Below are 26,620 nucleotides of genomic sequence, written 5' to 3'. Positions count from 1 at the left end.
GTGGGGATGGTGGAGAGTGGAGAGATGCTGGTCAAAGGACATAAAATTTCAGTTAGGAGGAATAAGTTCAGAAAATCTATTGTATATCATGGTGACTACATTTGACGACAATATACTGTATATTTAAAAACTGCTAAAAGAGTACTTTTTAAGTGTTCTCACCATAAAATAAAAATAAGTATGTGAGGTAATGCATATGTTAAGTAGTTTAATGTAGTCATTCTGCAACATATACATATATTGAAAACATCATGTCGTACACTGTAAATATATACAATTTTTACCTGTCAATAAAAATATATGCATATGAGTGACTGCGAACACAGCCTCCTTTTCTGGTTTTCCACTTGAGGGAGGTTGGTTGTGTCTGTACTCTTTTATCACCACTGAAACCCCCACCTTGGTGCCTCTGCTGATTCTTTGTTTGTGGATTGAGTAGCTAAATAATATAGTGTTTTTTTTTTTTTTTTTTTTTTTTGTTTTTTTTTTGTTTTTTTTTTTTTTGAGACGGAGTCTCGCTCTGTCACCCAGGCTGGAGTGCTGTGGCCGGATCTCAGCTCACTGCAAGCTCCGCCTCCCGGGTTCACGCCATTCTCCTGTCTCAGCCTCCCGAGTAGCTGGGACTACAGGCGCCGCCACGTCGCCCGGCTAGTTTTTTGTAGTTTTTTAGTAGAGACGGGGTTTCACCGTGTTAGCCAGGATGGTCTCGATCTCCTGACCTCGTGATCCGCCCGTCTCGGCCTCCCAAAGTGCTGGGATTACAGGCTTGAGCCACCGCGCCCGGCCAATAATATAGTGTCTTTAATATACCTGGGAAATTTTCCTGGCACATAGTAGTTCTTTTTGATAATTGAGGCATTCATCTACACTACTCCCTTTGCACACCTGCTTTGAGACAATCAAATAATATAGAGCTGAGAAGTAGCCATGAATATAAGAGAACAAATGAAGAGAAAAATGAATATAAGAGAAAAAAATGAGAGGAAAAAGGAAGAAAATATGTAGGAACAAGTAAAAGCCTGAGGGTCACCCCATTACTCCTCACCAAAACACACACACACCAGCCCACATAAACAGGAGATGAAATGATAGCTTTTATCATGCAAACAAAAGAGGTCTTATTATTTTACCTTATTTACCTTAAAGAAGATAAACCCATGACTAGGAAATAAAACAATGTTTTTAACATGAAAATTGTCTGACAGAAGCAATGAATGCATATCTCATACACACCTTCAAAGGGATGATGTCTTATTTTTATATTTACCATTTAGCATATTTTTTCTAAAGAATTTTGGATCATTTCTTACTATCCATTCCCCAAACAACCTCTGAAGTCAACATAGTAAACTTTGGGTTTCCAGGTCAAAGAATGCAGTGAGTAGAGGCCTTCCAGATGGGTCTTCCCAGAGGGCTGTGAGTTCCCCAGTAGCAGGATGGGCCCCTCCACTCTTCCTTACCCTGGCCACTATTCAACAGCAAAGCTATTGTTTTTAAGCAGTTGTTCAAACCAATAATTGAAATTATGGCTCCAGAGGTATTAAAGAATTTGGATGCCTCTGACAAAAACATGAAAAACTTCAATTGGAAAAGTTGATTAAACTTTATAATAGGCAAAATTCTAAGATGATCTCTGTAATTCTTACACTGTGGTAGAAACACCCTTACATAAACCCTTCTCCTTGCATGTAGGTGGAACCTATTACTTGCATCTAAACAATAGAGCATGGCAAAGGTTGTCGTATTTTATAGAAGTAAGATTCCCTAATCAGTTAACTTTGGATCAATCAAAATGAAGATTATCTTGAGTAGGCTTGACCTAAGCACGTGAGCCCTCCAGTCCTGCCCCAAAAGAAGCAACTGGAAGAAGTCACTCTCTCACCCGCTAGCCTTGAAGAAGAAACTTCCATGATTTCTACTGCTGCAAGAAAATGAATTCTGCCAACAACCACGTGAGCTTGGAAGAAGACTTCTAGCCTTGGAGCCCATCCTGGCCAATGTTTTGATTGTAGTCTTGTGAAACCTGAGCAGAGGACTCACCATAACTGTTTTCAGATTTTTGACCCATAAAAACTGTGAGATAATTAATTAATGGTGTGTGTGTGTGCACGTGTGTGTGTGTGTGTGAGATGGAGTCTTGCTCTGTCACCCAGGCTGGAGTGCAGTTGTGCAATCTCAGCACACTGCAACCTCTGCCTCCTGGGCTCAAGAGATTCTCCCGCCTCAGCCTCCTCAGTAACTGGGACTACAGGTGCCCACAACCACACGCAGCTAATTTTTGTATTTTCAGTAGCGACAGGATTTTGCCATGTTGGCCAGGCTGCTCTCAAATGCCTGACCTCAAGTAATGTGCCTGCCTCAGCCTCCCAAAGTGCTGATATTACAGGCGTGAGCCACCATGCCCAGGCAATTAATGTTGTTTTAAGCTACTAAGTTTCTGGTAACTTGTCACACAGTAGTAGAAAACTGATATAAAGTTCACAAACCTTACTCACGTTCTGTAAAAAAAAAGGAAATGCTAACTAGTGACACCTCAATAAGAAGTCAAAAAGATTCAGCAATAAGTGCTTTAGCTATTTCAATATTATTGGGGTGGTGGTTAACAACCTGGACTTCAGAGTGAGATAGTCTTGGGTTCTGGGACCAGCCCTGACACTTAATAGCTATTTGAGTTTAGGTAAGTCACTGTATTTCTCTTAACCTCTGTTTTCCTACCTTTGATGCCATTTTCCATGATTGTGTTTCTGTTGCCATTTAACAACTGAAGACATGACGTTAAGGAGAGTTTGACTTTCTTACACAGACAAACAGGATATAATAGGGGTTAATCCACACCCTGAATTCTCCAGGTCAGGATTTCAATGGGAAAAGGTTTTCATAAAATGAATTTCTGGGCCACTTTTGTTTTAGAAAAAGTGGGAATGGTGAGGATTGGAATTGGCGTATACACATTTCTCAGTTTTTAGACTTCTAGAATCTAGACTGGTGTTTGCTGGCTGCACTTGCTCCGTATTCTGTTGTCCAAAGGCAAATAAATAAATAAATCATCAAACGTTAGCAACAAGAAGTGGCTCGTCAAAGTCACAGACCCTACTAGTGTCAGAGTCAAGAACAGAATTCAAGTTCTCTGACCCTCTATGCTCTGCAACTATATCATCTTGCTCTTCCTGGAATTTCTCCTGATTTGCTGTGAGGCCCCTAGAAAATAATTTCCAAACATGGTTTCTTTCCTTGTTTTGCCCAAAGCCTGCATCCTTTAACTTGATTACATTTTGTCTTGCTGATAGAAAGTAATTTCAGCAAGTGCTCAACTGTAATAGTTACCTCCCCAGTGTGAAGAGGTCTCTGTTCTCTGAGAGAGCAGAGACCAATTTCTAGCACCCACTCACAAATTCCACAATGCAATTTATCTCCATGATTGTTTTGCTCCCTGCTTGCCCCGAGACGTAGAAGTGGCTCACATGCACTTTTTGTTGAAAAGTAAAAGTAGGGTAAAAAAGAGGTAGTGAAAAATATACTCCTATGGATTTTTTTAAAAAATGAAAATTGAACTTAGTGGATTTCTTGGGAAACCAGTGTTGTTCCTCCTGACAAAATCCCCCTCATCTTTCAAGACCCAGCTTAGCTGACATTTCATCTAGGACTCATTCTCTGTTCCACCCCAGGCAGAGTTTCTCTCTTTCTTCCTCTTCCGTGTTCCCATTGCATTTTGACTAGAACTCTTCTTTGCTATTTATCACAAGTTGCCTTGTATTAAAGTTATTCTCCCCAGCACAGAGGCAGTACACTCTCAGAGAACAGAGACCAATTTTTACTTATCTTTGCATCATCCACCCCTACTGTCATGCCTGGCAAGAAGAGGCACTCAATCACTGTTTGTTGACTTGAATCTAAAATCAACTTTTAAAAATTTACTTTAAAATTTGTTGTAGCATACTTTAAAGTTGCTTTGGCAATGAATAAAACTGTTTACATTTATGGAGTTAAATCGGGAGTGGGTTGAGGGTGGGGGTGGGAATGATGAATTTTCCTATTACAGATTTTTACCAGAATCTCACATGGAAAAACTGGGTTTGTGAATGGACTTTTGGGTTTTAGTCTCCTCTACTTTGCACTCTATATTAAGGGAGTACATATGTTGGTATATCAGTCAGGGTTCACGGCAACATACTGAAACAACTCAAGGTATACTAATCAGAAAGTATTTAATACAGAGAATCCATACTGAGAACTTATTTGAAGGGATGAAGGTGTGGGCTCTATGCTGAACATCAAAAAATGACTCCTAGAACATGACAGGAATGACCCTCTTGAAGAACTACTATCTTTAAGGCCATTGATGGAACCACTAATTTTTTTTTTTTTTTTTTTTGAGACAGCGTCTCATTCTGTTGCCCAGGCTGGAGTACAGTGGTGTGATCATGGTTCGCTGCGGCCTTGATATCCCAGGCTCAAGTGATTCTCCCACCTCAGCCTCCTGAGTAGCTAGGACTACAAGTACATGCAACGACGCCTAGCTATTTTTTTATTTTTGCATTTTTGTAGAGATGGAGTCTTCCTGTGTTGCCCCGGATGGTCTCTAATTCCTGGGCTCAAGAGATCTTCCTGCCTCTGCCTCCCAAAGTGCTGGGATTACAGACGTAAGACACCGCGTTTGGCTGAACCACCAAATTTAAGAATGCATTGCAATTGCTGTTATCCAGGAATCAGGAAGACAGAATTAAGAAGCTGTCACTGCCGCTATTCCTACCCCAGCTACCTCTTGGCCCTTATAAAGATGATGACTGGGTAATAAGACATAGACTCTGTCTAGTGTCTCTGCTACAACTTGCTTGTCAACATCCAGGAAGCTAGAGAATTGACATGGGGCACCAGTGCAAAAAACATCCCATGTCTCTAAGACCTAGCTTGCCAGAAGAAAACAACTAAAAGAAAAGAGAGATGGCCTACACTTTCCGTCTGACTTCAAAACTCCAAGCAAGTGCGTCTAGTTTGCTTCTAGATCTTCAGCTACAAGAGAGACAGGGAAATATAGTTTCTAGCTTTCCAATCTCAGTAGTATAGGAAGGTATATCAAAAGGAAGATGAACTAGAGACTGAGTGAGATAATACACAATATTTCCATAGGCTAATTCAGGGACAGTCTGCTGGCCTTGCATGGCTGTGGCATTGAGGCGCTTTCTACCCTGTGGTCGGATAGACCCATTGTCCTAAAGACATCATTATACTAAAAATGCCAATCATTATTTGCCATGCCACAGCAGGAGAAGCTTCAAGAGAAACTACCTGTCCCATAGCCTTGTTGAATGGTCAGTGGATTATGTGCTTCAGCCTCCTGGCTGTACCTTATGTGATCATGGGTGGGCCCTTGGCCCAGTGGTGGCTCATATGTAGTCTAGCCAGGAACCTAAGTGCCTTGGATGATCTGGTCTGAAAAGAAGAGCTAAGCCGATAGACTTATGCCCTTATAAATTTAGTACGGTAGGCCGTGTACAAGGTGGAACTGTCACAAAATCAGATTTGTAGAGAGGTGAATGAAGCAAATATGCAGGATGAAGCAGACATACCCAGGAGAAGAGACAGCATCCCCTGAGTGGGCCCCAAAGAAGATAGCTATCTCCATTCTTAGTATCTTTTGAGGCTAGTTCCAATCCAAGCATGCCCTTGCAACACTCTTTCCATTTGCCTTGGGGATAACTTGAGTGGGCCTACTATGTAGCAAAAGGGCTTTGACTAAAACCAGGCCATAAAGGAAAGTGGATGGAAGACTCACTTTCTTTCACTGGTCATGTGGCCAATACAATGCTATGTTCACCACCATATTTCCCCTTCCTGAGCACCCACACCAGGAAGAGTCTATTTCCCAGTCTCTCTTGAAGGGCTACACTAAGTTCCTACTAGTGGGAATATGAGCTGAAGTGATGTGTCATTTGCAGTCCAAGGCAGTTTAAAATGGTGGAATCCCACCTCTTGCCCTCTGCATCTATGTGGCTGGAAGCTAAAATCTCTGAAATGGAGGCCTGGAACTATAGAAGTAACCAGGATCTCTGAGCCTCTTGGAGGACAGTTGCCAAGGAGATTTGCTTAGCTCTTACCAGATTGTAATTTACCTTTCAGCAGATGGAAGCTACTTCTATTTACAGGAATCAAGGAGGAAAGAGTGTGGGCTTTTTAATTGGAGTCAATGGCAGTATTTCTATGTAACTCAGTGAATGACTGGGCCATATAAACTTCATAAGGAAGGGAACATGACTGCCTAATTTGCCACTGTATCTTTGGAACCAAGAACAGTGGCCATTGTAGATGTTCAATAAATATTTTTTCAATGAATGAATGAGCTCAGATAAAGTCACGTTTTTACATCTTTGATTAGGATGCTATTTGAGTTTAAAATCATTTTAATGGACTTTCAGTTAGCCAAAAACTAACTATAAGTTTGTCCCAGGAGCATTTCTGGGTATTCATCAAAAGCTCATCGGAAGTATTCCTAAATGGCCAGCCACGGTGGTTCATACCTGTAATCCAAGCACTTTGGGAGGCCAAGGCGAGTGGATCATTTGAGGTCAGGAGTTCGAGACCAGCCTGGCCAACACGGTAAAACCCCATCTCTACTAAAAATATAAAAACTAGCCGGGCAGTAGTGGCACACGCCTATAATCCCAGCTACTTGGGAGGCCGAGGCAGGAGATCGCTTGAGCCTGAGAGGCAGAGGTTGTGGTGAGCCAAGATCACACCACTGAATTCCAGTCTGGGAAACACAGTGAGACCCTGTGTCAAAAAAAAAAAAAAAAAAAAAAAGTGTTCCTAAGTAATTACTACAGGCAACCCAGTAAGCAGACATGAGGGATCTAGCCCTCTCAACAATTCTCCTGATTTTCTGTGTGAACTTATGCAAATAATTTCACTCAGCCTCAGTTTCCTCATTTACAAATGGAGATATAAATCTTTGTCCTGTCTGCCTCAGAGAGTTCTGAGGCTCAAATGACCCAATAGACGTGAAAGAGCTTTGTAAACTATTAGGTGTGTGCACACACACACGTGCACACACACACACGTACAGCTAGGTGTGTATGTATGTATACAGAAAATAAATCATAGGAGTCACATATGTTCCCTGCAGAACATAAAGCCCTATTTGTCCCACAGCATTTATACATTTATATTTCCCACTTTCTATGAATATCCTTGAATTCTATTTTAGTGCAAGTGAAATTGGCTGGCACCTCTGTGTAACTGTTGACAGATTAGGAAGATAAAGAGATACGGGTAATCTGCGTGTCTCAGGATAATCAATGAAGAAATGGAATGACTGAATCTATTATAGAAAACCTTGTTTGGATTATGCAAATATTCCACCACCCAAGGTAAACCAAAGTGGGTCTAAGTGGCACAAAACGTGGAGCTGCCATTGCAGATTTGGGTACTGTTTGGACTCTGCAACACCAGCATACTTACAGATTGCCTCACTCTGCATAACAGTTGAATTGTTATGACTGCATGACTACCTGTGTAGGCATTCACTCACTTTAAGTGCAAGAGGTACTCTTAAAATTCATTCACTCAATCATTCATTCCCAGGAAGCACTTTTCCCGTCATTTGATACAGCAAGAATTACTTTTTAAAGTGAATGTTTACTCTCTGATTTTGCCAACAGTCAACTTTTATCTATTGAGTGTTTTTCATTGTGTCAAGCCCTGCACGAAAGCACGGTGAGGGACATGGTGATGTATAAGGCATGGTCCCTGCTCTTAGAGGACCATAGCTATGCAAGTTAGTTAGGGAAAGCTCAGAAAAGATGGTGTATTAGTTTTCTATTGCTGCATAACAAATTACCACAAACATGGAGGCTTAAAATCTCACCCATTTATTAGCTCACAATTCTGTTTGATATGGCTCAACTGGCTTCTCTGCTCAGGGTATCACAAAGTTGAAATCAAGGTATTGGTCAGGCTGACATCTCATCTGAAAGGTCCGGGAAAACTTGTTTACAAGCTCACTCAGGACGTTGGTTGAATTCAGCTCACTGAGATTGTAGGACTAAAGTCCTTGTTTCCTTGCTGGCTGTAAACCAGAGATTATCTTCTGCTCTGAGGGCTGCCATGTTGCTTGCAATGTGGTCCCCTCCATCTTCAAAGCAGTAATGGTGTGCCAAATCCTTTCCAAGCTTTGAATTTCTGACTCCCTCCTTTGCAACCAACTGGAGAAAACTCTGCTTTTAAAAGGCTCACTTGATTAGGTCAGTCTATTTAGGGTAATCACCCTATGCCATATAATGAAACATAATCATAGGAGTGATATCTCATTACATTCACAGGTTCCACTCACACTTAAGGGGTTTATGCAGGGCATGTATCCCAGGGGGCAGAAATCTTGGAAGCCATCTTAGGATCTTGCCTACCACAGTTAAATGTCAGGATAGTCCCGGAGAATGGTAAGCTGTAAATGCTATATAACCATGTTGGAGAGATTTGGAAGGCACAGTTTTCCAGTTTCCAGTCTCCTGTATCTGTTCCCTTCATTATTTTCTGATGATGGCTCTTCCTTCTTTGGATTACTAAATACCAAAGAAGATCCTTTGGACCAATTAATGTCCACATGTGGACTTCGGGTTCCAAATGACATCTGGCTTAGGAGTGGCTTTCTGTATGGAAAATTTGAGGAGTGCTTCTCTCTGTAAATTCCTAGAGGGTAGGCATTGCATTTTCCTTCAATACTCCCACCTCCAAACAAAACAAACCAAAACAACAAACTTCTCCAATCTTTATATTTTCTGAGACATTTCTCTCGAAAACTTTATAGCCAGGTTTGGGAAAGAATCACCTATGTTCTCCTTCTCTGTGTCCTTGCTTACAAATCACTCCTCCACCCGCTGCAATCTAGCAGCCATTCCCACTGTTTCATTTGGTTTGACTCAAAAGAATAGACTCACTTGGATTCAAATACTGGCTTGATCACTGTGACGGTTGATTTTATGTATTAGCTTGACTGAGCTAAGAGATGCCCAGGTAGCCTGCAAAACATTATTTCTGTGAGGGTGTTTCCAGAAGAGATTAGCATTTCAATCACTAGACTGAATAAAGAAGATTTGCTCTCACCAGTGTGGGTGGGCATCAATCAATCTTTCCAGGGCCTAGATAGAACAAAAAGGCAGAGGAAAGGAGAACTCACTCTCTCTTCTTGAGCTGGGTCATCTATCTTCTTTTGCCCTTAGGCACAGGAGCTCCTGATTCTTAGGCCTTTGGACTCCAGGACTTGTAATAGCAGCAGCATATTAGGGACTTCTCTGCCTCCATAATCATATGAGGTAAATCCCATAACAAATCCTCTCATATAACAGGATTTATTATGGGATTTGGCACACACACACAAACACACACACACACACACACCTCCTTGATTCCATTTATTTGGAGAACCCTGGCAAATACAATCACTCACCTGATGTGTGACTGTCTCAGCCTTAATTTCCTTTTCTATAAAAAGCGAATGACATTCATGCTGAAGTGTTTTGGTGAAGATTAGTGACAATGCATGTAAAGCACCAACTACTGGCACTCTTACTCTTCTGTGACTCTAAGCACCTTGAGAACAGAAACCGTATTTTAAAGGGTCGCAAGACAGTCTGACGTCACCCTTTTGACAGTGGCATTTTCACAAAATAGCACCAAAATGCCCCCATGTTCAAATGGGCATATGAAAGCATCCTTATTGAGAATTGTGCTTCCTTATCTCCCACATTTCCTAGCACAGTGCTTGACACACAATAGAAACTCCATCAATGTTTGTTACTGATAGAAATGATGAATTAGTTTATCTCTCTTCTTCATCTAAATTGTATGCTCATTGAGGGCAGATAATTTTTTTCTTATTACAAACATTCCATGTGGTTTGTTCTTCCAATACTTGGCTATGGATAATTCTTTCATTCATTCAAATTCTCAGACTTAGATGAAACCCAAGGGAGGATTGAACTCATGCATCCTAGTAAGAAGATTAGCTCTTTAATGTTTAATAATCATCAGGGAAAAAGAGATTCCAGAACCTTCCCCAATAACTTGTCTCAGAGTTAGATTAAATAGAAGGAAGACAATAAGGATTATTAAAATTCCTCATGCCCTATGTAAGTCTATTTGCAAATGCTAATGGGTTTCTCAGGAAGTCAAGCAAATTCCTTTCTTCCTTTCTCCCCCACCCTTGCTCTCTCTCTCTGTCTCTCTCATGTGTCTATAGGTTGTTTGCCCTGCCTGAATTAGGGAAAAAAAATGGTCTCCTCCACAGAATCTGAATCAGATTTCCTATGGTGGAGTGGTTAAGGAACAGAGCTTAGGCTTTCAGAAAGATAGATTCTGTTACATATTCAAGCTCCACTGTCTGATTTTGGGGTAGCAAGTTCTTTAGCCCCTCTGAGCCTCAGTTTCTTCAGCAAGAAAATAGAGATGAAAATGGTAGTACCTCCCTCAAGGATGATCATTGAGATTTAAAGAGAGAATTCACATAAAGCCCTTAACACATGCTCAGCAGGTAATAATAAATGCTAGCTGTTTATATCACAGGTAAAATTCTCTTTTATCAAGAGTATTTTAATACCTAACTTGGCATAATGATCATCATGAAACAATTCCCCATGTCTTTGTGAATAATCTATATAGTACTGTTTTACCGATGAGAATGAGTGCTCCTGTAAGAACCACACTTCAAAGACCCTCTTTACTTGGCAGTTATTGGGATATAATTATCATCCTGTGAAATCAAAGGTAGGTCTGTATAAGGGCTGCATTTAGACACAGACTCCATATTAAATATAATGTTAGCTGTAATAAAATATGGTGCTTTTCCCTATGGATTAGTGATATTTTGGTTGGGTAGATTGGGAAAATAATTGTAAAAATTGTTTTTGGGTTTGTTTTAGGAATAAGCTCTTCTTAAAAGACTGAAAGACTCTTGGTCCTGGTGGAGTTTATATTTTGGGACCTGATCCTAGAAATAATGAACCTCCTTCCTTTAGGGAAAAGGCAAAATCCAGGGCTGAACAGATGTTTAGCTCTGGATTATTCTGGGTTATTCAAAAGGTTTAGAACAGTGGTTTCTGATTCTATGGATCTGGTATTCAGCCTGATAATTTGCATTTCTAACAAGTTTCCAGTTTATGCTAATACTTCCGGTCCAGGGACTGCACTTGGACAACCACTGCACTAGAAAGAAATGAGGGAATAATAGTCCCTTCTGCCTATGTAGTATTTTTTACCATTGCTAATCCTATTCACATCCATTATCACATTGGAGCCTCATTGATGTCAGGTTAAGACAAGGAAAGTATTGTGAACATAAATTGTCCATGAGAAATAAGTTAAATAGAAACTTACAAACTTTGGATTCTGCAGTGTACTATGACTCATATCTTGTAAATGGTTTCCTATCTGGAGGAAAATAACGGGCTCTGAGGGCAAACTCTATAAAGGAGATGGCAAATGTCAGTCACCTACACTCTCCCTACTGCATTCATAAATGAATTACCAATCTGTCATAGCAGTCTTTCACCCAGATTTGCCCTCAGAACCCTCCTGGCCATGTGCTTAAGGCAGCCACTACCAGTTAGTCAGGGTTAGCACATACTGCTATTTTCCATTCATTCTCCAAAGGGAAATGAAGATGAACTAAGTAGGATGGAACTGGCTTTGTGAATTACCAACTGTAATTTAAACTAAAGATGTAGTCACAAAATACCATGATTCTAGTGACCTTCCAGGTGCTTTGGCAGCCTATAAAGTCCTTTATAGGAAAATAAAGCTATTCTGGTAAGGCCTCCTATCCAGCAGGTTCTAATAACTGGTTAATGTCAATATGTCATTTGTTTATTTATTCAACTATTATTTGTTGGAGCCCATTCTAGTGCCAAGCACTGGGCTAGACATTTTTGGCTACAGAGATGGATCAGACACAGTTCTTGTATGGTGTAGGAGAGAAGACAAAACATGTGTAAAACTAGCTACATCTTAGGGATAAATGCAGTAAAAGGCTGTAAAGAGGAACAAGTAAAGTGTAGAGAATGGAGATGTCACTTTCAGTTGTGACATTAAATCTTCCTCTGTTGGACCCACTTCTACCTCTACGTCACAAAGTGACAGAGAACATTAGAAGTTCACTCCCTACAACTTCTGCCCATCAATTATTGACCTCGGTCTGTTTCCTGCTTTGTAAAATAGAGGTGATACTCAAACACATCCCATACAGTGGTTAGAAGGATTAATTGTCTCATACACGGTGTGCTCTTGCTCTATGAAAGGTATTGTAATGCTCTCCACTGTAACTCCTCAGGCTCAACTTACTGTGAAGTCAATTCAGAGGATAGGTACACCCAGGTAGTTTACAGAGGTTTCAGATCTTGTCCATTTAAATAGAATGAATCACTGTACTGGCAAAACTACCATCTTCTCCTCTTAGTTTGGCAAATTCACAAAAATAACAACACTCTTCTTCACTCCTATCTTTTGTCTGCTTAACAGCCCTGGCACTTCAGAGGAAGGCCTTATATGCACAGTTAAAACTATAAAAGATACATGTATTTGTATTAAGAATGTCATATTATGCTTTCAACAGTACCTATGGAAGAAAGACAACATAGTCATTACATATATCTCCCCATGAGTTTCTACTTTGGGGTTAGCAAGGCAATTCCTTTTTGAATAATACACCTGTTCTTGCCTCACTTCTCTGAAAATAGATAGTACATTTATGTTTCAACTGGGTTGGAAAAAACATCATCATTTGAATGCTCTGATATCTCTTCAGACTTCTTAAAATAAGATTCCACTGCTGTGTATATGGATAATTGTTTTTGAAGCAGATATATAGTAATTGGCAGGTGAATATTAGCTCAAATCCCCACTTAACATTTGCCATGAGTGTCATGATTTTGCTGCACCCATCTTTGTTTTTAGTAATGAGACCTCACAGTCTTAATATCTCCACAATTTAGGTCTGAAACAGAATTTGGGTGTGAGAGGGGATTTTTGGCAGTAATGGAGGAAAATGTTCCTCAAGAAAGAAAGAAGCTCTGGAAGAAATGGACCATTTGTTATTTCTGAAGGCCAAAGGTTAACAAATTTCTTTTTGACAGCCTGGAAAATGGTCTTCTGAAGTAATACTGTAGCACCAGGCCACATAAAACAAATGGTAGAGGCTTCAGGAGTGTTGTCAAAAACTCAATTATTGATAAAGTCCAGCTCCAAACTCTCTCTCTCTCTCTCTCTCTCTCTCTCTCTCTCTCACACACACACACACACCCCAACTCAATGTTCATATCTTTTTGTGTTGTATAATGGGGAGAGAGATGCTAGCATTGCTTTTAGAACCATATCAAACAGCATGAGGAATCACAAAGCCATGGAAACAACATGTCTGGTTATATGTAACTATAAAAAGAAATTGGATTTTGAAAACTAACAACAAAAAAACAACTGAAGTTTTCTTATGAACCTTCTTGGAATTGTATTACTGATTTATTTGTACTTCATTCCTTAGCTATACATATATATATATAGAGAGAAAGCTTTATAGATAAATAGATCTATAGAGAGAGAGAAAGAGAGAAGAGAAAGTTCTATCTCTCTCTATATATATCTATTTAGTTATATATATATGAATACATATATACACACACACATATATATGGTCCTCCTAAAATAAGCTTTAATAGTTTTTCCCTCAATTTGAGATTTTATTCTTCTGCAAATTTTGCACATTTTTACTTGTTAACAATCTCTTACACATGTATATCAAAACTCTTTCACATTTGTTATCTCACCATGTCCTAATACATTTGTGAGACATGTAAAGGCTTCCAGATTCAGATAAGAAAATTGAAACTCTGAAAGATTAAGTGGCCTATCCAAACTCACACAGCTACCAGGTGTTGAAATCTGGACAGTGATCCCCATCCTCTGCCTCTAGAGTTCTTCACACTCTACCACCCGGATGTGTGTGTCTGTCTCTGTCGCATTGAGTAAGTGGGACTCCTCCACTGGCCCTTCAAACCTATTTTGTGTGACCTATGCTTTATCCCTTCCCTGGATGACAACCAGGTCTAATACCGGTGACTTTTCTGGTTACGCTCAGATAATATAACATTATCTTGTCACTTTGGGTAATTTTCAGTAAAGAGTCTAGTCCACTTATGAGTCAAAATCCCTATCTTCATTTGAAATGAAGGCTTCTCCATTTCTCCAACCAGGAACTGCAGTGGGAAAGGGGAGATGGTGGTGAGCTTATTCTCAAGTTCCATACCTTGCACTTCTACTCCTCTTCCCTACCTGGCTAACTGTGGTTTCTGACTTCCTCAGTGGACAAAGCAGGGATGAAGAAAATAGGTAAGGGGCAAGACCTTGCCTGACTAGTGTGGCTGTGGTAATTCAGCATCAGAACTCTGTGAATTAGGCCAGGTGTGGTGGCTTATGCCCATAATCACCTGAGGTCAGGAGTTTGAGACCAGCCTGGCCAACGTGGCATAACTCTGTCTCTACTAAAAATAGAAAAAACAAAATTAGCCTGTAGTGGTGGCACACTCCTGCAGTTCCAGCTACTCAGGAGGCTGAGGCACAAGAATGGCTTGAACCCTGGAGGCAGAGGTTGCAGTTGCGGTGAGCCAAGATGGCACCACTGCACTCCAGCCTGGAGGTCAGAATGAGACTCTGTCTCAAAAAAAGAAAAAAAAGATGAAGAATAAGAACTTTGGGGATTTAGCAGGTGTTTCAAGTTGACTCTTTCCCTCTGGGCTGCTTCATGGATTCCTCTTTTACACCCTCAATGTTGGAGAGATTAATAATCAAAAGCCAATTTTTAATAATCTCCTTAGTCTTGGGGTTTCAGCTGCAACTGAGATAAAACTAGTTTTGTTGTAACATCCTGTTACATGTAACTGATATATTCATTCACAATGTGAATAAAGATCATGAGCTTTGGAGTCAAAGAGACCTAACTACAAATCAAGGTACTGCCACTCACTAGTTGTATGACCTTGGAAAAACTTTTTGACCATCTCTTAGTCTCAGTTTTATAATCCAGACATTACAACACTTATTTTACAGGCATTATAAGATTACTTGAGATAACATATGTTAATTGCCTGGGGTAAAATCGACACTTAATAATTGGTAACAGAAGTGGCTGTTTGTGTTATATAGGTAAGCTGATCCTAATGAATATTTCCAGGTAGATAATGTGTCCCTTTAGCATAGTACTACACCCTCTTTTGCCTCCCAATACCCTAAAGCTTACAGGGTTCTTCTCACTTTCTCACTGTGCTTGAAATCCTTCACTAGGTTATCCTACCTAAGCCTGCCAGCCCTGCAAATGGACTTTTTTCCAGATTGTAAGGATTAAGTGGGATCATGCATTTAAGATGATTACCCAGAATCTGGCACTGGTAAGTGCTCAAGAAATGGGAGTCACTACTATTATTGATTATGTTATTGTTACGATCTTACCATATCCCTGTTTTTTTAAAAATGTTCCTCTTATTCACAATCTCAACTTTGTCATTCTCAACAAATCAACTCCCTGAGAGTGACCAGATACAGATACATTTTTTCTTTTTTTTCTTTTTTTGTTTGTTTGTTTGTTTTAAACAGGGTCTCGCTCTGTCACCCAGGCTGGAGTGCAGTGGTGCAATCTCGGCTCACTGCAAGCTCCGCCTCCCAGGGGTTCATGCCATTCTCCTGCCTCAGCCTCCTGAGTAGCTGGGACTACAGGCACCCACCACCACGCCAAGCTAATTTTTTGTATTTTTAGTAGAGATGGGGGTTTCACTGTGTTAGCCAGGATGATATTGATCTCCTGACCTCATGATCTGCCCACCTTGGCCTCCAAAGTGCTGCGATTACAGGCGTGAGCCACCACACCCGGCCAGATACTTTCTTCTCTAAAGAATCCCTTGAGACTCTTCCAAGTGACACAGTAGATTAGTTTGATTTAGAATGCAGGTTCTAGACACTTCTCAAAAGAAGGCATTTATGCAGCCAACAGACCCATGAAAAAATGCTCATCATTGCTGGCCATCAGAGAAATGCAAATCAAAACCATAATGAGATACCATCTCACACCAGTTACATTGGCAATCATTAAAAAGTCAGGAAACAATAGGTGCTGGAGAGGATGTGGAGAATAGGAACACTTTTACAGTGTGGGACTGTAAACTTGTTCAACCATTGTGGAAGACAGTGTGGCGATTCCTCAAGGCTCTAGAACAAGAAATACCATTTGATCCAAGCCATCCTGTTACTGGGTATATACCCAAAGGATTATAAATCATGCTGCTATAAAGACACATGCACACATATGTTTATTGTGGCACTATTCACAATAGCAAAGACTTGGAACCAACCCAAATGTCTATCAATGATAGACTGGATTAAGAAAATGTGGCTCATATACACCATGGAATACTATGCAGCCATAAAAAGGATGAGTTCATGTCCTTTGTAGGGATGTGGATGAAGCTGGAAACCATCATTCTCAGCAAACTATCGCAAGGACAGAAAACCAAATACCACATGTTCTCACTCATAGGTGGAAACTGAACAATGGACTCAGGAAGGGGAACATCACACAGTGGGGCCTGTCACGGGGTCGGGGGAGTGAGGAGGGATAGCATTATGAGATATACCTAATGTAAATGACGAGTTAATGGGTGCAGCACACCAACATGGCACATGTATACATATATAACAAACTTGCATGTTGTACACATGTACCCTAGAACTTAAAGTATAATAATAAAAGAAAAGAATATAGGTTCTACTGTTGAAAAGTCGATAAATGGAAAACAAAGAATGCAGGTTCTAAAATCAATAGAGCTTTACTTTAAGCCACGACTCTATGCTTTTCTAGTTGTATGACCTTAAATAAGTCACTCAACCTCCTTGAACCTCAATTTTCTCATCTGTAAAATGGGGGACAATAATAGCGTGTACCTTACAGGATTATTGTGAGGATTAAGTGAGATAATATATGTAAAGCACTTGGCGTGAATCCTGAAGCATAGTAAATACTCAGTAAATGTTGCCTATTATCACTTTTACTGTTATTCATGATTCATGCAACAATCATTTGTCAACTATCTACCATGAGGTCCTTGTTATGCTAGAACTAGGGATAGAGAGATGAAAGGTAAAAACACAGTTCCAAAACTCACAAAATGTACAGTCTAAAGCAGTGGTTCTCAAACTTGCACATTAGATTCACCTAAGGAGCTTTTAAAACTCTCAATGCTGCATTCATAGCAATTAAGTTGGATCTAGAGCAGGGATTGGCAAATGTTCTCTGCAAAGGGCCAGAGAGTAAATGCTTTAGACTTTGTGGGCTATATGTTCTCTATTACAACTACTGAACTCGGTGGTTAAAATTCAGAAACAGTCATAAACAATATATAAATGAATGGGCATGGTTGTATTCCAATACAACTTTATTTACAAAAACAGAAGGTGGATCAGTTTCCCGACTCCTTATGTACAGTATGGAAACAAATCAAAGATTACAATACAGCATGGAAGGTGCTGTGATAGGTCAAGAAGAGCATTCAAGAAATGGTGAAGCTTAAGCTGAGCCTTGAAGAGCATGTAAGAGCTAGTCAGGAAAAGCAAGACAAGGTAGTGGGGCAGGTGGAGAAAAGATCTTCCAAGGAGAAAGAAAGTGACAGCAATACTGTTAAATGAGCATGGAGAGTTGGTGGACCTGAAAATAGTTGGTATGGCTTGAGTATATATGAGATATTAGGGAAGAAGTGGTAGATTAACCTGGAGAGATATGGCAAATAGACAAGAGCCAGATCATGACAAGCTTTATAAGTTTGGCAAAGGATTTTAAACTTTACCTTGAAGACCATGGGACACAGTGGCATTATCAGAGTCGCATTTTCAAAAGAACACTCTGGCAGGTAAGCGGGAGGGGCGCATTGGTGGTGCAGCAGACTAGTAACCATTAGGAAACAATTATAGTGATTATGTAAGGAGAAATGAGAGTATGAAGTAATGCAGTGATAAGAAGTAGGGGAATCCAAGTACACAAGGAAGGAGAACAGACAGTAGGAGGTGGACTGATTGAATTGAGAGGGAGTAGTTAGGAAGAGGAGGCCATCAAGAATGGAGCCCTGTTTTCAGGCTTGTGCAACTGAGAACACTTGAGATAAGGAGCACTAGAAGAGGGGCACTGATGGAAAGATTAAAGGAAAACCATGAGTGGGGTTTCAGACATGTGAAGTTTGCAATGCCAGTAGGATATACATGTAGATATATCCAGTAAGCAGTCTTGAGCATAAGAATGAATTCAGGATAGGTGAGAGAGATGGGCAGTCAATGGCATATAAATTATAGTGAAAGCAGTTTTTATGAGTTCACATGCAGTGAACATGGCCTCCTTCACTATCCCTCTTCCCCTCTTCACAGACAAGGTCTCAATGGAGTTATCTACCCTTGAAAGCATTTTTTTTTTTTCCTTTCTTACCTCCTATTTGCTCATTAACCAACTGCAGTCTGGCTCCTGACACATCTAAAGGATGTTCCTAAAATGTAAGGAGGAGGTAGTTTAAGGAGAAAGGAGAAGGTTTGAAATAACTTACATAGGGAAGGAAAGAGGGAGCTGACAAGGGTCACAGAGGATTGCGTGGCAGTGCTGAGACAACATCTCAGTGAGGCCGAAAGTTGTCATTATGTAGGATCAGAGGAAACAAAGGAATGCCTTGATCCATGGTCAGAATTTTGTCAAGGACCAAATGAGCTCAGAGTATTGGCAAAAAGAATAGTTGAAAAGCAAGCACACTTAGGAACGTGACTGGAGAAAGAAGTCGTGAAGCTAGTTGATTGCTGATAGACTGGGGTAAATGGATAATATAATGATTACATTTTCCCCTTACACAATCAAATAGTCATTTGAAAACGGTTTGCTTAAAGAGTTCAAATCTCTTCACGTCTGTCACCCAGGCAGGGTACAGACTAGGATGAGGCAAGCAAAGTGCCTATGTTGCAAAATGTAAGGATCCCTCACTGTCAGGTGCCAACCCTAAGTAGAGTGCAGTGGCTCATACCTGTAATGCCAGCACTTTGGGAGGCCAAGGCAGGAGGATTCTTGAGCCCAGGATTCTTGAGACCAGACTGAGTGACATAGCAAGACCCCATCTCTACAAAAAATTAAAAATTAGCTGCAGGGGCGCCCCCAAGATGGCTGAATAGGAACAGCTCCAGCTTCCAGTTCCCAGCATGAGTGATACAGAAGACGGGCGATTTCTGCATTTTCTTTTTTTTTTTTTTGAGACGGAGTCTTGCTCTGCCACCCAGGCTGGAGTGCAGTGGCCGGATCTCAGCTCACTGCAAGCTCCGCCTCCCGGGTTCACGCCATTCTCCTGCCTCAGCCTCCCGAGTAGCTGGGACTACAGGCGCCCGCCACGTCGCCCGGCTAGTTTTTTGTATTTTTTTAGTAGAGACGGGGTTTCACTGTGTTAGCCAGGATGGTCTCGATCTCCTGACCTCGTGATCCGCCCGTCTCGGCCTCCCAAAGTGCTGGGATTACAGGCTTGAGCCACCGCGCCCGGCCTGTTTTCTGCATTTTCAACTGAGATACCGGGTTCATCTCACTGGGGCATGTCAGACAGTTGGCGCTGGTCTGCGGGTGCAGCCCGACCAGCGAGAGCCAAAGCAGGGTGAGGCATTGCCTCATCTGGGAAGCACAAGGGGGAAGGGAATTCCTTTTCCTAGCCAAAGGAAATTGAGACACACAACACCTGGAAAATCAGGTAACTCCCACCCTAATACTGCACTTTACCAGGGGTCTCAGCAAACGGCACACCAGGAGATTATATCCCACATCTGGCCCAGAGGGTCACACACCCATGGAGCCTCCCTCATTGCTAGCACAGCAGTCTGAGATCTAACTGCCAGGTGGCAGCGAGGCTGGGGGAGGGGCGCCCACCATTGCTGGGGCTTAAGTAGGTAAACAAAGCCGCCAGGAAGCTTGAATTGGGTGGAGCCCACCAGACCTCAAGAAGGCCGGCCTGCCTCTGTAGACTCCTCCTCTGGGGACAGGGCATAGCTAAACAAAAACCAGCAGAAACCTCGGGAGAGGTAAATGCCCCTGTCTGACAGCTTTGAAGAGAGCAGTGGATCTCCCAGCTCGGAGATTGAGTTTTGAGAATGGACAGACTGCCTGCTCAAGTGGGTCCCTGACCCCTGAGTAGCCTAACTGGGAGACATCCCCCACTAGGTGCAGACTGACACCTCACACCTCACGCCTCACACGGCAGGGTACACCCCTAAGACGAAGCTTCCAGAACAAGAATCAGACAGCAACACTCACTGTTCAGCAATATTCTATCTTCTGCAGCCTCCGCAGCTGATACCCAGGCAAACAAGGTCTGCAGTGGACCTCAAGCAAACTCCAACAGACCTACAGCTGAGGGTCCTGACTGTTAGAAGGAAAACTAACAAACAGAAACGACACCCACACCAAAACCCCATCAGTACGTCACCATCATCAAAGACCAAAGGCAGATAAAACCACAAAGATGGAGAAAAAACAGTGCAGAAAAGCTGGAAAATCAAAAAATCAGAGAACATCTTCCCCGCCAAAGGAACACAGCTCATCGCCAGCAATGGAACAAAGCTGGATGGAGAATGACTTTGATGAGTTGAGAGAAGAAGGCTTCAGTCAATCAAACTTCTCAGATCTAAAGGAGAAACTATGTAACCAGTGCAAAGAAACTAAAAACGTTGAAAAAAGAATGGAAGAATGGATAACTAGAATAATCAATGCAGAGAAGACCTTAAAAGAACTGATAGAGATGAAAACCATAACACGAGAACTACGTGACAAATGCACAAGCTTCAGTAACTGACTCGATCAACTGGAAGAAAGAGTATCAGCGATTGAAGATCAAATGAAAGAAATGAAGCGAGAAGGGAAGTATAGAGAAAAAAGAGTAAAAAGAAATGAACAAAGCCTCCAAGAAATATGGGATTATGTGAAAAGACCAAATCTATGTCTGACTGGGGTGCCTGAAAGTGACGGGGAAAATGGAACCAAGTTGGAAAACGCTCTGCAGGATATCATCCAGGAGAACTTCCCCAACCTAGTAAGGCAGGCCAACATTCAAATTCAGGAAATACAGAGAATGCCACAAAGATACTCCTCGAGAAGAGTGATGCCAAGACACATAACTGTCAGATTCACCAAAGTTGAAATGAAGGTAAAAATGTTAAGGGCAGCCAGAGAGAAAGGTCAGGTTACACACAAAGGGAAGCCCATCAGACTAACAGCAGATCTCTTGGCAGAAACTCTCCAAGCCAGAAGAGAGTGGGGGCCAATATTCAACATTCTTAAAGAAAAGAATTTTCAACCCAGAATTTCATATCCAGCGAAGCTAAGTTTCATAAGTGAAGGAGAAATAAAATCCTTTACAGACAAGCAAATGCTTAGAGATTTTGTCACCACCAGGCCTGCCCTACAAGAGATCCTGAAGGAAGCACTAAACATGGAAAGGAACAAGAGGTACCAGCCTTTGCAAAAACATGTCAAAATGTAAAGTCCATCAATGCTAGGAAGAAACTGTATCAACTAGCGAGCAAAATAAACAGCTAATATCATAATGACAGGATCAAGTTCACACAAAACAATATTAACCATAAATGTAAATGGACTAAATGGGCTAATTAAAAGACACAGATTGGCAAATTGGATAAAGAGTCAAGACCCATCAGTTTGCTGTACTCAGGAAACCCATCTCACATGCAGAGACACACATAGGCTCAAAATAAAGGGATGGAGGAAGATCTACCAAGCAAATGGAAAACTAAAAAAAGCAGGGGTTGCAATCCTAGTCCCTGATAAAAAAGACTTTAAACCATCAAAGATCAAAAGAGACAAAGAAGGCCATTACATAGTGGTAAAGGGATCAATTCATCAGGAAGAGCTAACTATCCTAAATATATATGCACCCAATACAGGAGCACCCAGATTCATAAAGCAAGTCCTTAGAGACTTACAAAGAGACTTAGACTCCCATACAATAATAATGGGAGACTTTAACACTCCACTGTCAACATTAGACAGATCAACGAGACAGAAAGTTAATGATATCCAGGAATTGAACTCAACTCTGCACCAAGCGGACCTAATAGACATCTACAGAACTCTCCACCCCAAATCAACAGAATATACATTCTTCTCAGCACCACATCACACTTATTCCAAAATTGACCACATATTTGGAAGTAAAGCACTCCTCAGCAAATGTAAAAGGACAGAAATTATAACAAACTGTCTCTCAGACCACAGTGCAATCAAACTAGAACTCAGGACTAAGAAACTCAATCAAAACTGCTCAACTACATGGAAACTGAACAACCTGCTCCTGAATGACTACTGGGTACATAATGAAATGAAGGCAGAAATAAAGATGTTCTTTGAAACCAATGAGAACAAAGATACAACATACTAGAATCTCTGGGACACATTTAAAGCAGTGTGTAGACGGAAATTTATAGCACTAAATGCCCACAAGAGAAAGCAGGAAAGATCTAAAATTGACACCCTAACAACACAATTAAAAGAAGTAGAGAAGCAAGAGCAAACACATGCAAAAGCTAGCAGAAGGCAAGAAATAACTAAGATCGGAGCAGAACTGAAGGAGATAGAGACACAAAAAAATCTTCAAAAATCAATGAATCCAGGAACTGGTTTTTTGAAAAGATCAACAAAATTGATAGACTGCTAGCAAGACTAATAAAGAAGAAAAGAGAGAAGAATCAAATAGACGCAATAAAAATGATAAAGGGGATATCACCACCGACTCCACAAAAATACAAACTACCATCAGAGAATACTATAAACACCTCTATACAAATAAACTAGAAAACCTAGAAGAAATGGATAATTTCCTGGACACATACACTCTCCCAAGACTAAACCAGGAAGAAGTTGAATCCCTGAATAGACCAATAGCAGGCTCTGAAATTGAGGCAATAATTAATAGCCTATCAACCAAAAAAAGTCCAGGACCAGATGGATTCACAGCTGAATTCTACCAGAGGTACAAGGAGGAGTTGGTACCATTCCTTCCTGAAACTATTCCAATCAATAGAAAAAGAGGGAATCCTCCCTAACTCATTTTATGAAGCCAACATCATCCTGATACCAAAGCCTGACAGAAACTCGACAAAAAAAGAGAACTTTAGACCAATATCCCTGATGAACATCGATGCAAAAATCCTCAATAAAATACTGGCAAACCGAATCCAGCAGCACATCAAAAAGCTTATCCACCATGATCAAGTGGGCTTCATCCCTGGGATGCAAGGCTGGTTCAACATGTGCAAATCAATAAACATAATCCAGCATATAAACAGAACCAAAGACAAAAACCACATGATTATCTCAAAAGATGCAGAAAAGACCTTTGACAAAATTCAACAGCCCTTCATGCTAAAAACTCTCAATAAATTCGGTATTGATGGAACGTATCTCAAAATAATAAGAGCTATTTATGACAAACCCACAGCCAATATCATACTGAATGGGCAAAAACTGGAAGCATTCCATTTGAAAACTGGCACAAGACGGGGATGCCCTCTCTCACCACTCCTGTTCAACATAGTGTTGGAAGTTCTGGCTAGGACAATCAGGCAAGAGAAAGAAATAAAGGGTATTCAATTAGGAAAAGAGGAAGTCAAATTGTTCCTGTTTGCCAATGACATGATTGTGTATTTAGAAAACCCCATCATCTCAGCCCAAAATCTCCTTAAGCTGACAAGAAACTTCAGCAAAGTCTCAGAATACAAAATCAATGTGCAAAAATCGCAAGCATTCTTATACACCGGTAACAGACAAACAGAGAGCCAAATCATGAATGAACTCCCATTCACAATAGCTTCAAAGAGAATAAAATACCTAGGAATCCAACTTACAAGGGATGTGAAGGACCTCTTCAAGGAGAATTACAAACCACTGCTCAATGAAATAAAAGAGGACACAAACAAATGGAAGAACATACCATGCTCATGGATAGGAAGAATCAGTATTGTGAAAATGGCCATACTGCCCAAGGTAATTTATAGATTCAATGCCATCCCCATTAAGCTACCAATGACTTTCTTCACAGAATTGGAAAAACCTGCTTTAAAGTTCACATGGAACCAAAAAAGACCCCGCATTGCCAAGACAATCCTAAGTCAAAAGAACAAAGCTGGAGGCATCACACTACCTGACTTCAACCTATACTACAAGGCTACAGTAACCAAAACAGCATGGTACTGGTACCAAAACAGAGATATAGACCAATGGAACAGAACAGAGTCCTCAGAAATAATACCACACATCTACAGCCATCTGATCTTTGACAAACCTGACAAAAACAAGAAATGGGGAAAGGATTCCCTATCTAATAAATGGTGCTGGGAAAATTGGCTAGCCATAAGTAGAAAGCTGAAACTGTATCCTTGCCTTACTCCTTATATGAAAATTAATTCAAGATGGATTAGAGACTTAAATGTTAGACCTAATACCATAAAAACCCTAGAAGAAAACCTAGGTAATACCACTCAGGACATAGGCATGGGCAAGGACTTCATGTCTAAAACACCCAAAACAATGGCAACAAAAGCCAAATTTGACAAATGGGATCTAATTAAACTAAAGAGCTTCTGCGCAGCAAAAGAAACTACCATCAGAGTGAACAGGCAACCTACAGAATGGGAGAACATTTTTGCAATCTACTCATCTGACAAAGGGCTAATATCCAGAACCTATAAAGAACTCAATCAAATTTACAAGAAAAAAACAAACAACCCCATCAAAAAGTGGGCAAAGGATATGAACAGACATTTCTCAAAAGAAGACATTCATACAGCCAACAGACACATGAAAAAATGCTCATCATCACTGGCCATCAGAAATGCAAATCAAAACCACAATGAGATACCATCTCACACCAGTTAGAATGGCAATCATTAAAAAATCAGGAAACAACAGGTGCTGGAGAGGATGTGGAGAAACAGGAACACTTTTACACTGTTGGTGGGACTGTAAACTAGTTCAACCATTGTGGAAAACAGTGTGGCAATTCCTCAAGGATCTAAAACTAGAAATACCATTTGACCCAGCCATCCCATTACTGGGGATATACCCAAAGGATTATAAGTCATGCTGCTATAAAGACACATGCACATGTATGTTTATTGCAGCACTATTCACAATAGCAAAGACTTGGCATCAACCCAAATGTCCATCAGTGACAGACTGGATTAAGAAAATGTGGGACATATACACCATGGAATACTATGCAGCCATAAAAAAGGATGAGTTCGTGTCCTTTGTAGGGACATGGATGCAGCTGGAAACCATCATTCTTAGCAAACTATCGCAAGAATAGAAAACCAAATACCGCATGTTCTCACTCATAGGTGGAAATTGAACAATGAGATCACTTGGACACAGGAAGGGGAACGTCACACACCAGGTCCTATTGTGGGGAAGGGGGGTTGAGGGATAGCATTAGGAGATATACCTAATGTAAATGATGAGTTGGTGGGTGCAGCACACCAACATGGCACATGTATACATATATAACAAACCTGCACATTGTGCACATGTTCCCTAGAACTTAAAGTATAATAATAAAAAAAAAAATTAGCTGCATGTGGTGGTATACGCCTGTAGTCCCAACTACTCAGAAGGCTGAGTCAGGAGGATTGCTTGAGCCTGAGAGTCTGAGGCTGTGGTGAACCATGTTCATGTCATTGCACTCTAGCCTGGGCAACAGACTGAGACCCTGTACCAAAAAAAAAAAACAAAAAAAACAAAAAAAAAAAAAACAAAAAAAAACCAAAAATAGATGTTAACCCTGCATTTGCATGACTGTGAGAATGAAGGCCTCCTTAAACTTTGTACCCTGAATGCCTCACTTTCTGCCCCTAGCCCGGGCCCTGAACACAGAGTTCTGATCCCAGAGACAACTATTAACATTTTGGTATATTTCCTCCCAGTCTCTTATCCTAATAATTTTTCTATTTCACTAAGAAATAGTGAAATAGCTTATACAATTTTTTATCCAGCCTTATTTACTTGACATTATAATGAAATTGAATCTTTTTAGCTCTACTTTTATTATGGCTCTGTTCACTGGTAATGCATATTCACCACAGCAAAGCCAGACAGTACAGATAAGCAAAAAGAACAACAAAAAATATCATCTGTAATCTCACCATCCAGAGACAATGACTGTCCTCACTTTGCTCATTGCCGAGATTGATTCATAAAACAAAAAGGTATTTCTGAAGTAGAAATATACTGCCAGCTTGTGGAAGGCTGTGCAAAGACCATTTGCAGTTAATAAAGTGTGGTAAAGTTGGGAGAAGGGTTTTGGGAAGGAACAGAAGGCACCAGGGCCACAACCTTGAGAGGTAACACAGTGATAAGGAGCACTGGAAGAGTGGCACTGATGGAAAGTTCACCCTGCCTAAGGACCCTACATTTTAACCCTGCCTCCTCTGTCATCAAAGAGTCTATTCTCCCACCCAAAGTGAAAAAGCTCAATCTATGGGGGAAATTATGTATTGAAAAGATAAAAAAGAAAAATCCTCT

This window comes from Rhinopithecus roxellana, chromosome 7 (assembly GCF_007565055.1).
Source record: "Rhinopithecus roxellana isolate Shanxi Qingling chromosome 7, ASM756505v1, whole genome shotgun sequence".
NCBI classification, from domain to species: domain Eukaryota; kingdom Metazoa; phylum Chordata; class Mammalia; order Primates; family Cercopithecidae; genus Rhinopithecus; species Rhinopithecus roxellana.
The sequence above is the reverse complement of the archived record's forward strand: the minus strand, read 5'-3'. Positions refer to the sequence as shown.